The sequence below is a fragment of the Acomys minous genome (assembly GCF_964271855.1).
Source record: "Acomys minous genome assembly, chromosome: 14".
NCBI lineage: Eukaryota > Metazoa > Chordata > Mammalia > Rodentia > Muridae > Acomys > Acomys minous.
In genome coordinates, this window is record NC_140496.1 from 62,285,519 (window position 1) to 62,298,438 (window position 12,920).

The window sequence follows — 12,920 nt, forward strand, 5'->3', positions numbered from 1 at the left end:
CTTACTGTGGCTCTGTGGTGTGACTTGAGACCTACAGGATAGGTATACAGTGTAGGTATAGCATAATTGGAGGTACTGTGGCACCTCCAGCATTACGCTTTTCTCTCAGGGTTGCTTTGGTTGTCCTTGGTCTTCTGTGATTCCTGTAGTTTTAGGGTCGCACGGGGATTGCAATGACTCTGGATTGCTTTTGATAAGTTGTTTGTGGTATCAATGCTGCTGACCCATGAGCATAGAGCATCTTTCCATCTTCCAGAGACTTCTTCAATTATTCTTCAGTGCTCTAAGGTTTTCACTGTAGAAATCTTTTCCTTCCTGGTTAGGTTTATTCCCAGGCATTTCAGTTTTTCCTTCTTTTTGGACGCTACTGTGAACAGGGCTGCTTCGCTGAGGCCCTCCTCGTGGGGTTTGTTACTGGCACACGGGCAAGGCGCTGAGTTTCCTATGTTGATTTTGTATTCTAGTACTCAGCTCAGTGTGTAGGTTCTCAGAGGTGTTTTAGCCAGTTTGTTTGACAGGCTCATGTTCCTACAAGGACCTGTTAAACAGTGTGGCACTAACTCAACCTACTTTCCCAGAACACATGCAGGCAGACCGACAACGGGTGGCTGGCCAGTGAACACAGCACAGGACCGAGGGAGTTCCATTACTACCTTCCTTCTACTTTTTATTCCCAAACTCCAACTGTCACGGAGTTTTTCTTCAGCACGAAGGCAACATGATGAGTCACTATACTCAGCAGCAATTCCTCACTCTTTGGTGTAAATCTGAGGGGCACGCAGAGAGGCCACCGACTCCTCCAGGGCTGTTGTGCTGAAGTGAAGGAGAACTCAGCTGCACGGGGCACAGGCTTTGATGTGTCATCAGAGCGCGTTCTAGCATGTAACCTGAAAATCTTTTACCACATAGTAAAATGTCCTTAACGTAACCTCAGCTCCAACTGCTAACTTCCCAGGTAGTGAGTTCCAGCCTTTAGTGCGGCTCACGGTAGTATTAAATATCACCTGTCATGAGTTACTGTGAAAACAAATAACAAGGGAAGCTACCAGAATTAGAAACCCCCAACAAATGTAATACAGCTGCTGGTCAGTCACTCCTGCCTCAAAGCCATAGAGGGCACAAGTAACACAGCCTTAGCAGCCACTGCCAGCGCTGAGTCTCCCTATCTGACTGACTGGGAGACTTCCTCTTCTGGAGGCATTTACAGGAAGACGAGCTTTAGAAATCTTAGACAACCAGTGCTGTTTCAAGGACTAGCTTCCTTCCTTCTGTTTTTGAGATAGGGTCTTACTCTGTAGTCCAGACTAGCCTAGCCTAGCCCTCAACTCTGCCTCTCCCGGCTGAGATTTTAAGCATAAGCCACCACAACTGGCTCAACAACTTTAGAAACAATTTTACTTATCTTTTTAACAGTTTTACTTTATTTATGAGCCACTCTAGATGGATGATAGAAACCAAACTCAGGTTCCCTGAAAGAGCAATAAATACACTTTCTTCTTCTTGTTTTATTTATTTATTTACACACACACACACACACACACACACACACACACACACACAGTGTATATATATTTGCGGGGGGGGGGTTCAAGACAGGGTTTCTCTGTATAAGCCCTGGCTGTCCTGGGACTAGCTCTGTAGACCAGGCAGGCTAGCCTTGAACTCACAGATATCCACCTGCCTCTGCCTTTCGAGTGTGAGATTAAATACGTGCACCACCACTGCCTGGCTTCTTTTCCTTTTTTGAGACAGGGTCTCTCTACGTAGTTCTGGCTAACCTTAACTAAACTCACAGAGCTGCACTTGTCTCCGCCTCCTGCGTTGGTGTTAAAGGCGTGTGCCATCATACCAGGCTATGCAGCAAACAGATACCAACAGAGCAGAGTAAGTCACCTGGCCACACTGAACCAAGGCAAAATGGCAGAAACAATGCTAAAAACGACTGCTCATATTACTCTCTTTTCTTCAATATTTTTAGTCTTTAAACATTTTTGTTTAGAGGTCTAAAACTATGACTAAAAGCAGCAGTGCCATTGCAGTAAAACACAGAGGATTACTGAGAAGTGCAGGACGCCAGTCCTGGCTTGGACAGGAGCAACTAGATAGCCCTAGGAACACATACTTAGGCATCTCTTGTCCTTTGTTTCTTAATAGGTAAACAAAATAAATTAGGTGCTCTCCAAAGCCCTTAGCTCCACTCTAGATTAGCTAAGTACTGGAGGTGAGGCCCAGTGCTGGGCCTGGGTTTACCACTGCTATCCAACTGTACCTAAACCCAAGTCTCTAACCTGCTGTGAAAAATATACATCTCCATGAAAGAAGAAATTTGTTATCATCTTCGGAGTCTCTTAAATTATAAAGAGGCTAGCCTACTCATTCTTTATCAATGACACAAAGAAAAATATACATCTTCATGAAACAAGAAAGTTGTTATCATCTTCAGAGTCGATTAAATTATAAAGAGGCTAAAGCCAGGCGGTGGTGGCACACGCCTTTAATCCCAGCACTTGGGAGGCAGAGGCAGGCGGATCACTGTGAGTTTGAGGCCAGCCTGGTCTATAAAGTGAGTCCAGGATAGTCAAGGCTACACAGAGAAATCCTGTCTCGAAAAACAAACAAACAAACAAACAAAAAAAATTGTAAAGAGGTAGCCTACTCAAGGAAAAAAAAGTTCACTCTTCATCAGTGACACAAAGAACAGTACTCTCGGGGATAGAGAGACAACTCACTGAGCAGAGTACAGTATGCAAATATAAGGACTGGAGTTCAGATCCCCAGTACCCATATTTAAAAAACGGGGCATGGCAGCGTGCACCTGTAATGCCAGTCAGTACCGGAGAGGGCAGAGGCCAGCGGATGGATCCCTACAGGCCACTGATGAGCCAATCTCACCAACCAGTGGACACTACGTACAGTGAGACACCAAGGTGAAGAGCAAATAAAGACATCCTCTGGCCTCTCTATACACGCGCACAAGGGCATGTATCACTGCACATATGCACACACATACACACTCACACACACACGCACACGCACACACACACACACACATCTTACTGTGTCTATAAATCACTTCTACAAATTCTAATATCTAGAACATTCCATCAATAATAACAACTGTATCAGCATGGTGTGATGCCTTGTGTTTGATTGTTAACTATGGGTGCTCCCTGAGGTCTGCTTGCGTCTTTTACGAGTAGATACTCATGTACCCCCAAAATACCGTTTATAACCTTGCCTAAGAAGTTATTGATGATTGGTTGATTAAAAGGCTATAGGGCAGGACAGAAATAGGGGGCAAAGCAAAGGCTCAAGGACTCTGGAGAGAGGAGGATGATGGGACAGAGACAGGCAGTGGTGAAGGAAGGGAGAGAGAGGTTTCAGAGGAAAAACAAGGGGCAGAATTGCCGTGGAATGGGAAAGCACCACGCGGGCCAGGAGGAGGGACTCTGAACTTCTGCCTGGAAGAAGGCGGCCCCGATGAGCAGCGTCCGCGAGGGCTCTGGGATTATGGGTGGGAAGTAGCGCAGACAGGCGTGGTGAGAGCAGATGGCCTCGGGTGGGGGCTGGAGATCATGGGAGGTGGTTTGGGGGTTGATATCTGCCTGGCCCCAGGTAAAAGAAGGCTTATTCTAAAATACAACAGGTGCCTGCGTCTTTTATGATTATGATAGCAGGTTAGGTAATACCACTATAATAATAATAATAATAATAATAATAATAATAATAATAATAATAATAATAATAATAACAACAATAATAATAATAATAGGCTAATTTGATAATAAACATTATTAGCCATGTTTTATTTTCTGCAACAAACAACTCACTTGGCTTATTATTTATAATGCAATACAAACAGTGTACACAAGTGGGGAAAAGCCACAGTTGTGTAACTCAAGACCAATCTATCCTAGTGACCGTTCTTCATAAATATTAAATCTTAGTAATTCTTTGCTATTCTATACATATGAATCTACTCTCAGTCCATATTACAAGACTTCTTACGATAAACCCTTGTCTGAATCACAGAGACATTCAAACTGCATTACGATCTAGCAAGGCAGTGGTGTTCCTGTGGGTAGGGTGGAGGTGACACTGACCTGACAATTGGTGGCTGCACTTTCGTCCTCGGGTACAAAGTCTTAGAGGTTTCTGTCCGTTAAAAGTGTAGGAAGTTGACAGATACTTAAAATGTCGTCAGCATGGTGAGAAAGTGTCCAACACTGCAAAACAAGAAGAAATCCATTGTCCATGTGACACACTGTGAGTAACATGGTGAGTCCCCTTAGTGTCAACTAGGACACAGCTGGGAAGGTTCTGAGAGCAGCGAGTTGCTAATGACAAGAGAGAAGCCACCAGCTCCCTAGGCAGAAGCCAAGTAATAAATATATGAAACAGCAGGCTCTGACTCCCCTTTTAGGGAGGGTGGGAGCTACTGAAAAAATTTTTTTCTTTTCCTTTTAAGATAAGGGCTCGCTACAGAGCCATGGGTGGCCTCAAACTCAAAGGGTGATCCTCCTGTCTCAGTCTCCAAGATACCGATATCTCTTCTGACGGCCACTGCCATTTCAAGGAGTAACTCTCAAGGGCAGTAGGCATGGTCTTTCCCTAAAAGGCCAAAAGCCTGTCTACATGAGACAATGTGACCCACATGCGGTGCCACATGCACCTCTGAACATAATCCCAACCGGAAGTCCCACCTGCCAGATCTGTGGAAGGAAATGTCTCCCCCCCCTTCCTCATGACCACAAAGAAACACACCAATCTGTGCCCATTCCCACTGTCTACAGGGATGACCACACAGCGTCAACGTCTATCACATCACAGCTACACATTAAGTGCTGACTAGGAACAAATGCTTTTGCTTATATTTTTCCAATAGTATTAAGCTATAGCTTAAAAAGAAAAGACACACATACACTCACAACATTAAAGAAATGAAACTGACAAGAGAAAAAAAGGGGAGCACCGGGAAACAAAAGGGAGGGTAGCAGGGTTTGGGGGGGGGTTATGGGAGTCATGCTCAAAACGCAAAATATACATGTATGAAAATTTGAAAGAATGGAAAAAAAAAACTAAAGGAAAAAAAGGGAGGGCTTTAGCTTTATTTTAATTTGTTTACTGAGTCAACAGTTAAGCTCTGAACCTCTCAATTTAGGAGAAGGGGTAGGATGGGTCCATCCCACAGTCAGGAGAGGACAACAGCATGCAGGCAGACCTGCAAATAGGTTATTCCAGCCATTTCTGCCAGCATACGGGCAAAATTATGCAGCCTGAGGTTCTCCGAAAAGGGCTGTTCTTCAGCCACACTGGTTTTGGACATGCCGCTCTACACCAGGCTGCGGACTCCTGTTTTCTGAGTGAGCTGTTACTTGTCACTGACACCATCCATTAAGTGACTCTGAAAGACGGGATCATGCTAACCAGACACCCAGCTTACTCTTTCCAGTAGAACCCTCCAAGACCCAGTTTGGTCCAGAGCTATACCTAGAAACTTCTGTCTCCTGAGTGCTGAGATTAAAGGTGTGCACCGCCACCACTTGACCAGAGTTTTCTTAATAAAGATACATATAAACATATACGATAAAAATGTTACACGTATTTCAATGTTCTGAAAAAACAGGGCCACTTAAAGGCTAAGCATTACAGTTATGTGATTTTAAACCAGTCTGCTCAGCATATCAGTTAGTGGGTCACAGGCTCCCCAACTTCCCCAGCTGACTGAAGGGGCTGTGAGTCCCCACTAAACACCCCCAATCCGTTTTGTTTGTCTTTTGAGGCAGTCTCACTATGTAGACGTGGATGGCCTGGAACTCACTATGTAGAGCAAATTCATCCTGAACTCAAACAAATCCACCTGTCTCTGCCTCTGCCTCCCGGGTGCATACAGCCCTCTTTTTTTCTTTTTGAGATAGGGTTTGCTATGTAGCCCAGGCTGGCCTTGAACTTATCCTTTTGTCTCAACCTCTCAAGGACTGAGATGACAGGTGTAATCTACCATGCCATGCCTAATTGTGACAACAATCAGAGGCGTTCTGGGTATCAGGCAAGGATGGGCATGCACTTGTAGCCCCTCCCCCACCCCACCCCCTTGTGCACACACCCACACAGCGCCTCTGTAACTGCCTGAGAAATATGTTACTGTGACTTGCTCACTTTGTTCTCAACTCTGTCTCCAAATAACACCCAAGCTCAGCTCACTCTGGCCCTCACTCACTGTGCTTCTTGATAGGGCCTGTGCCCCATGCCCTGTGCCCGGTGACTGATTCTGTAGGACAACAGGCGCAGAGACAAGGTGGCAGAAAAAGAAACAGTTTCTCTAGCCATGTAAGTAATAGGGCAGGGCAGGGAGGGGTGGGGCGGGGCGGGGCCCAGGTGGCCCAGGTAAAATGTTTGTGTCTAGTATCTGGGTGTGAGTATCTGGGTGCAAGTGAAGGTTTACTTTCCAAGTAGTCAGTAATAAGGTATGTGGAGAAAAATCAACATTGTAGATGAGTCTTAGTTCCTGACAGGGTAACCTCAAAAACAAACAAAACAAAATCCCATTTAAGAAACCAACTTGTTTCCGGGCCAGCCAGGGCGGTTACACAGAGAAAGCCTGTCTCGAACCCTCCCCCTCCTCCCCCACCCACCCAATATTCAGTTATTTTACTATGAGATCATCTTACACACTCAGATATCAAACTTAACTCATGCTTAGGCTAAAATTGGCTCATAGGCTGTTCAGTGAGGTCACAGAATCAGTTATGAGATATAGATTAGATTAGACCAGAAATATACATTGAATTTGTTCCAATCCTAAAACCTCACACAAATTCTATATAAAACCAAAATACGGGTTAATAACTTAAAAGTCAAAGAGATAATACACAAAACAGGTATTCTGAGCACCAAACAGTGCATTATCCTAAGAACCCAGTCACGCCCGGGTGTGGAGGTGCACGCCTGTGACCCCAGCACTTGGGAGGTGAGAAGCAGATGGGGGATAAAAAGTTCAAGGCCAGACAGGACAGAAATGCCCCGTGGGCTCAAGGCCTGCTTGGGTTATATGAGACCTTTTTTCAAAAACAAAAACCAAACCAAACCAGACCAAACCAAATGGAAGAAAACCAGTATACGTGAGACATTAAGAAATGAACAGGAGACACTGTTTAAAGCTATTAAACCTAAATATGGAGGCAAATGCACTGTTACAAAATGAATCCAGAGGCCCCTTAGGAGGTGGAAAATACTAGACTATCTCAAAAGATGAAAAACTCTCCAACCCCTGTCGAGCCTGGGTCAGAGGGGCTAAGTGCCCATCTCAGTAAGACAGGGACAGAGCTAGAAAGGGCCCCACCCTCTGATTTAGGATCAGGCCAGAGAGGAAGACTATGCCAGCCACTTTCTGCTTTAAAGGGGCTTTAGCTAAGTGTGTGGATGCACATCAGGGATCCCGACAATCGGGAGACTGAGGCAGCGGGAGCTCAGGAGAGGCCAGCTGCTCAACACAGGGGAACCTCTTATTAATACTACTATTCCTTAAAAGAATCCTAAAGTTAGCCTGGCGCAGTGGCGCTCACCTGTGATCCCAGCTGAGGCAGGTGGATCGCTGTGAGCTCAAGGCCAGCCTGGTCTACAATGCAACTCCAGGACAGCCAAGGCTGCACAGAGAAAAACCATGTCTCAAAAATAAATAAATAAATAAATAAATAAATAAAAATGTAATAAAATCAATCCCAAAGTCAAAGTACAAAACCCAATTTTGTTTTATGGAATTTTATTATATTAAGCAATATAAACTTAACAATACTACAAAACTTTAAATCAAACTGTTCTTAGCTGAAGATATTACAAGACTATTTATAATGCTATAATATATGTTAATGGGCTGAGCCCTCACCTCAAATTCATGTCGACTCTTGAATTCCTAGCATTTCAGTACGTGACTAACTCTGAAGACATATGGAGCGTGCCATGGAACACACACAGACACACACACATAGACACACACACACATAGAGACAGAGACACACACCTTCTTTTATGGCAGTGTTGGTGACTGACCCAGGGCCCTGAACTTGTTAGGCAAGTGCTCTCTCTACCACTGAGCTAACTCCCAACCTCAGAGACTAGAGAGAGGCAATTACCTTAAAATGAGATCACACACAATGCGCGTAGACTTCTTCAGTTGTAAATGAGATGCCTATCAAACCTCTCCCTGTCAAGACTCAGGGATCAATGTGAAAGAGGAGTGGGAAGGCCCGAGGTGGTGACGGACTCCGAGGACAGAGAATCCTCCAGAGGCAACGACCGTAACAGCACCTTCTAGACCTGACAGGACAAGGTCCCAGCAAGGAGAAGGAAAGTGGACCCAAGGCCCCATCCCCGACCTTTGTACCAATTTGCAACTGCTCCTTGATGGGTAAAGAAAATCACTTTTCTTTAACAAAGTGTCACGGCAGGGCCCATGGCCAGGAGTAGTGACCAGTACAAAATGGACTCCACAGTGTTTGTGTGTGCATGCGCTTTTTTTTTCTTTATTGGGTTTATTTTTGTTTTAATTTTAAGGGTTTTTGTTGCTGCTGTTCTTTTGAGAGAATAGAGAATGAACACGAAGCTGCCTGCTAGGGAGGTGGGGAAGGGAGAAGATAAGATCAAAATACATTGGATAAATAAATCTTAATTAAAAAGTTGCTCAATATAATCATCAATCCAGTAAGACTGGAATCAGAATGCAGATCAGTCAGGGGAAAGTGCAAGGTGAGAAACCACGCTGATCAAAACAATGGTCTAACCTTTTGGCTCACAATATGGGAGAAAATCCATTCTTTGGTGGCAAAATAAAACAATATACTACGCGCTTACTTTTGTTTGTTTGTTTCCTATGTCCTGGTTGGCTTGGAACTTACTATATAGAGTAGGTTGACTTCACACTTGCAACAACTTTCCTGCCTCTGCCTTCCAAGTGCTGGGGTTACAGGGATAAGCCACTAGCCCCTGATCACTTTCTACTCTTTCTTTTTGAGGGGGGGGGTTATTTATTTACTTATGTATTCTATGTACACAGGTGCTTTGTCTGCATAAATGTCTGCGAGCTGGGAATTGAACTTGGGTCCTCTGGAAGAGCACCAGTGCTCTTAACTGCTGAGCCATCTCTCCAGCTCTCACTTTCTACTCTTTAAGTACATGGCAACATCTAGATCTGAGTCTTCCCCCTACCATGTGAGGACGAACCATAACGCATCCTTTCTCGGATAGCTTTACTTTTTTTCCTAGCCATGCAATAAACAGCACTGCAATAAAAAGAATGGTTTGCAAAAATGTTTTAGAGATTGTACATTTCAGGATCCTTTGAATTATCTTGAAAGACAATATGAATCATGCGCTTGGAGAGAAGCTGCTGTGATCCTGAGGGATCTAACACTGAAGGCCTCCCAGGGACCAGCTCTGCAGTTACACCACAACTCTTCAGAGTCAGCATTAAGACACTGGAGTACTCAATTTAAGGCAGACCTCAAGGCTTATGCTTACTATGAGCAATGAAAAGATTAATCACCACCACTTCAGCAGTCTACAGCATAACTTTCTAAGAATTCAAACAAGCAGTAGTGGAAAAAAGATAAGCATTTATTGAGCTAAACATAGAATATGTGCCAGACACTTCCAAGCACCTGACATATGTCACACCCCTCAACAACAGATCACTACAATCTCAGTTAAAAATGGCAAAGCTGAGGCACGGTGGCAACTTGCTCAAAGTCCTGTAGTGAGTATATGAAAGAAACCGAATTCAACCCAGTAAATTTGACTCCAGAGGATCCCTTAGAAACCACTGTTCATGGGTGATGTCATTTTATCCGCCTTAGGTGATGGAACCACCTCAGAAATAATTCAGTTCAGCCCCCCTCATTTTACAAATGAGTACTGAGCATATGAGCACAGTTAACGGGAACCAGGTCTAGCACTCACATACATACACACACACACACACACACACACACACACACACACACACACACACACGGAAATACACAGACACACATGCATGCGTGCGTGCCATGGCTTCTGTGTGGAGTTCAGAAGATGACTTGCCAAAGCTGGTTCTCTGCTTTCATCATGTGAGTCTCAGGACTGAACACAGGCATGACGCTTGGCAGCAAGTCCTTAATCATTGCACCATTTTGCTGGCTCCACTTACTCACTCCTAAAATCTAGTCTAACTTGCTGTTTCGGACACCGGGACCAAGCTTTGGTTTGGTTTGGTTCTTAAGGTCTTCTGTGTATCATCTGTCTCTCTCACAGGTTGTAACATTTACTGACGAACAGTGGAAGCTGCCTTATGCCTACAAACCAGTATCTCTCCCTCTACATAAGGAGACCAAGACAAAGCTATTAAAAAAACAGGTCTGTTAACCAGCATGGTGGTGCATATCTGTAATTCCAGCACTCAGGAGGCAGAGGCAGATGGATTGCCACAAGTTCAAGCCAGGACTACATAATAAGACCCAGTTTCAAAAACATAACAAAGAGGAAACCAGGTCTGTCTACCTGGATCTATCCGTATATACCCTCTCACCAGTCTCACCGACGAAGACCACACAGAACTGCAGAGTTCTAGCTTCCACAATTGCTGTGAATGAAATTGCTTGTTTATTTATTTATTTCAGACAGGGTTTCTCTGTGTATCTTTGGCTTCCTGGACTCCCTTTGTAGACCAGGCTGGATTGGAATTCAGAGAGAACCCCCTGCCTCTGCTCCACAGTGCTGGGATTACAGGCTTGTGCCACCATGCCCAGCTGAAAATTAATAATAGTTTTAACAAAAACATTTCTCGTTAAGATTTTAAAAAAATACATACATCTGTAAACATCACATTATCGGAAGTTTTGAGTTAGTTTAGTACTTGCTAGCTAGTTTAAATGAAATTATAACAAGATCTCATCCTAACATGTCTATCTGACCTATCAAGGTCCCCAAAACTCAGCTTTTTTTTTTTTTTGAGACAGGGTTTCTCTGTGTAGCCTTGGCCAACCTGGACTCGCTCTGTAGATCAGGCTGGTCTCGAACTCACAGCAATCTGCCTGCCTCTGCCTCCCGAGTGCTGGATTAAAGGCATGCGCCACCACGCCTGGCTACTCAGCTTTTTTGAAACAAAGCCAGAGCAAGGGAACAATGGTCTTGCAGGTTGATTTCATTTTTAAGTAAAATGCTTCATGGGTCACAATTCTTGAGGCCCCGGAATGTTTAAACCCTTCCCCTGCTACAGTGAATAAAGCCACTGGTTCCACATGGATTAAGCAGAGACGCGCAGAGAACGCGATCCCAGTCTGGAGCAGTAACCACAACAGTCGAGAGGTGTGTCCTCAACTCTGCTCACAACCTCTCCCGGAACTGTACAAATCTTCACACGAGCCTCTGAGGCCGTGGCTCTCAACCTTCCTAACGCTTCAACATTTTACTACAGTTCCTCGTGTTGTGGCGGTCCCCAACCATAAAGTAACTTCTGTTGCTGCTTCACAGCTGTAATTGTGCTGGTTATGATTTGTAACGTAAAATAGCTGTTGTTTTTTGAAGGTCTTAAGTGACCCCTGTGAAAGTGTCGTTTGACTCCCCACCCCCCACCCCCCACCCCCGCAAGAGCTGAGACTCACAGGTTGAGAAACATTTCTCTTAACCTAAGAATAGTTTTAAAAAGTTGTTGCCAGCTGAATATTCCTAACAAACAGCAATGTTTTCTGCTCTGGGTTCCTTGGGGGGAAATGATCTCCTGGGAGACAGGGTGTCGTAAGTACGTGGACTTTGTAGCCTGACATCTGGGTCCTCAAGCTGCCTCCGGTCCATCTAACACCTGAGCTATGAAGTGGGACGACACAGATTCTAGCAGGCGGCTGTGTGCACTCAGTGAGCTGGAGACTGCTCTAGCTCTGCTTCCGTGAAGAGCATCCATTAGAGTCCACCTATAAGGACAGGACATTTGTTTGTTTGTTTATGTTTTTTCCAATGGAGCGCCACTGTCTTATCATTCACATATCTAATTTACAATGCAAAATAAACTAATTCCTTCTTTACCCCAACCCGGCAGGTTGACCTGATCCAAGGATGAGATGGCGTCTCTAGTTCCCAAAAGTCCGTTTATGGATATGCTCAACACACACCCAAGCCAATGGTGGCTGCGGACTGCCTGCGGACGGAAAAGGACGCTCCTCTGCCTGGACCAGCCCTCTGTGCCTTCTGCAAGGTAAGTGAGAAGCATGTCTTACTTCTAGTGGAAATTTTTTTTTTTACAGTTTTTAATCAAGTTACAACCTTTAACTTGTAGCAGGGTTGCTGACACTAACACAGCTATTTTTGACACTAGACATGAACCCAGCTCTGAACTCCAGAACAGTTACTCCATTCTGTTCTACCAACTCATCCACTTACACGTCTGCTTAGTGTTTCACAAGCTTGCGAACTCTGTGGACCGCTATTGTGTCTGGTAGGACTCGGAGGGGAAGAAGTAGGAGGGATTGGCTCACAGTAACTTGGAGACCGGACTCCATTTAGGAAGGTTAACAGGGGAAATAACCCCAACTCAGCGGAGGTTTGGAGACTCAGTGACGAGTGACAGTGTGGGCAACAGGAACAGGGATGTCAGAACAGGAACTGGCTTTGGTGGGGGGAATGATGACTGTGAGATGAGACAGGCTGTGTAGGAACCAAGCCGACCCAAGAGGAAGCTGTGGGAGGCAGCAGGCGAGCGCGCCGAGGGCCCAGGGCTTAGGAGATGGAATTTTCAGAAGTAATTTATTTTGGTGTCTTCAACCAAGAGGCAAGGTGTAAGGCTGATCAACAGGGCCAGATTTATATCCTCAAATACTAAGGCAGCTAAAAACAGACTGTAGCCCAGCCTGGCAGCCAAGACCCACGATCCCAGCTACCTGAGAGTCTGAGGC

The 12,920-nt window shown here is 44.9% G+C and overlaps 1 protein-coding gene across 3 annotated transcripts in view; it reads right to left on the bottom strand.

The window, feature by feature from the left end:
* The window catches only part of CTTNBP2NL (CTTNBP2 N-terminal like), a 53,663-nt gene that overhangs the window by 33,832 nt on the left and 6,911 nt on the right, over positions 1–12,920 (bottom strand). For all 3 annotated transcript variants that reach the window (XM_084755378.1, XM_084755376.1, XM_084755377.1), the window contains exon 2: positions 4,104–4,226. The gene's annotated coding sequence lies outside the window, so the exon portion shown is untranslated. The remainder of the gene's footprint in view (positions 1–4,103; positions 4,227–12,920) is intronic.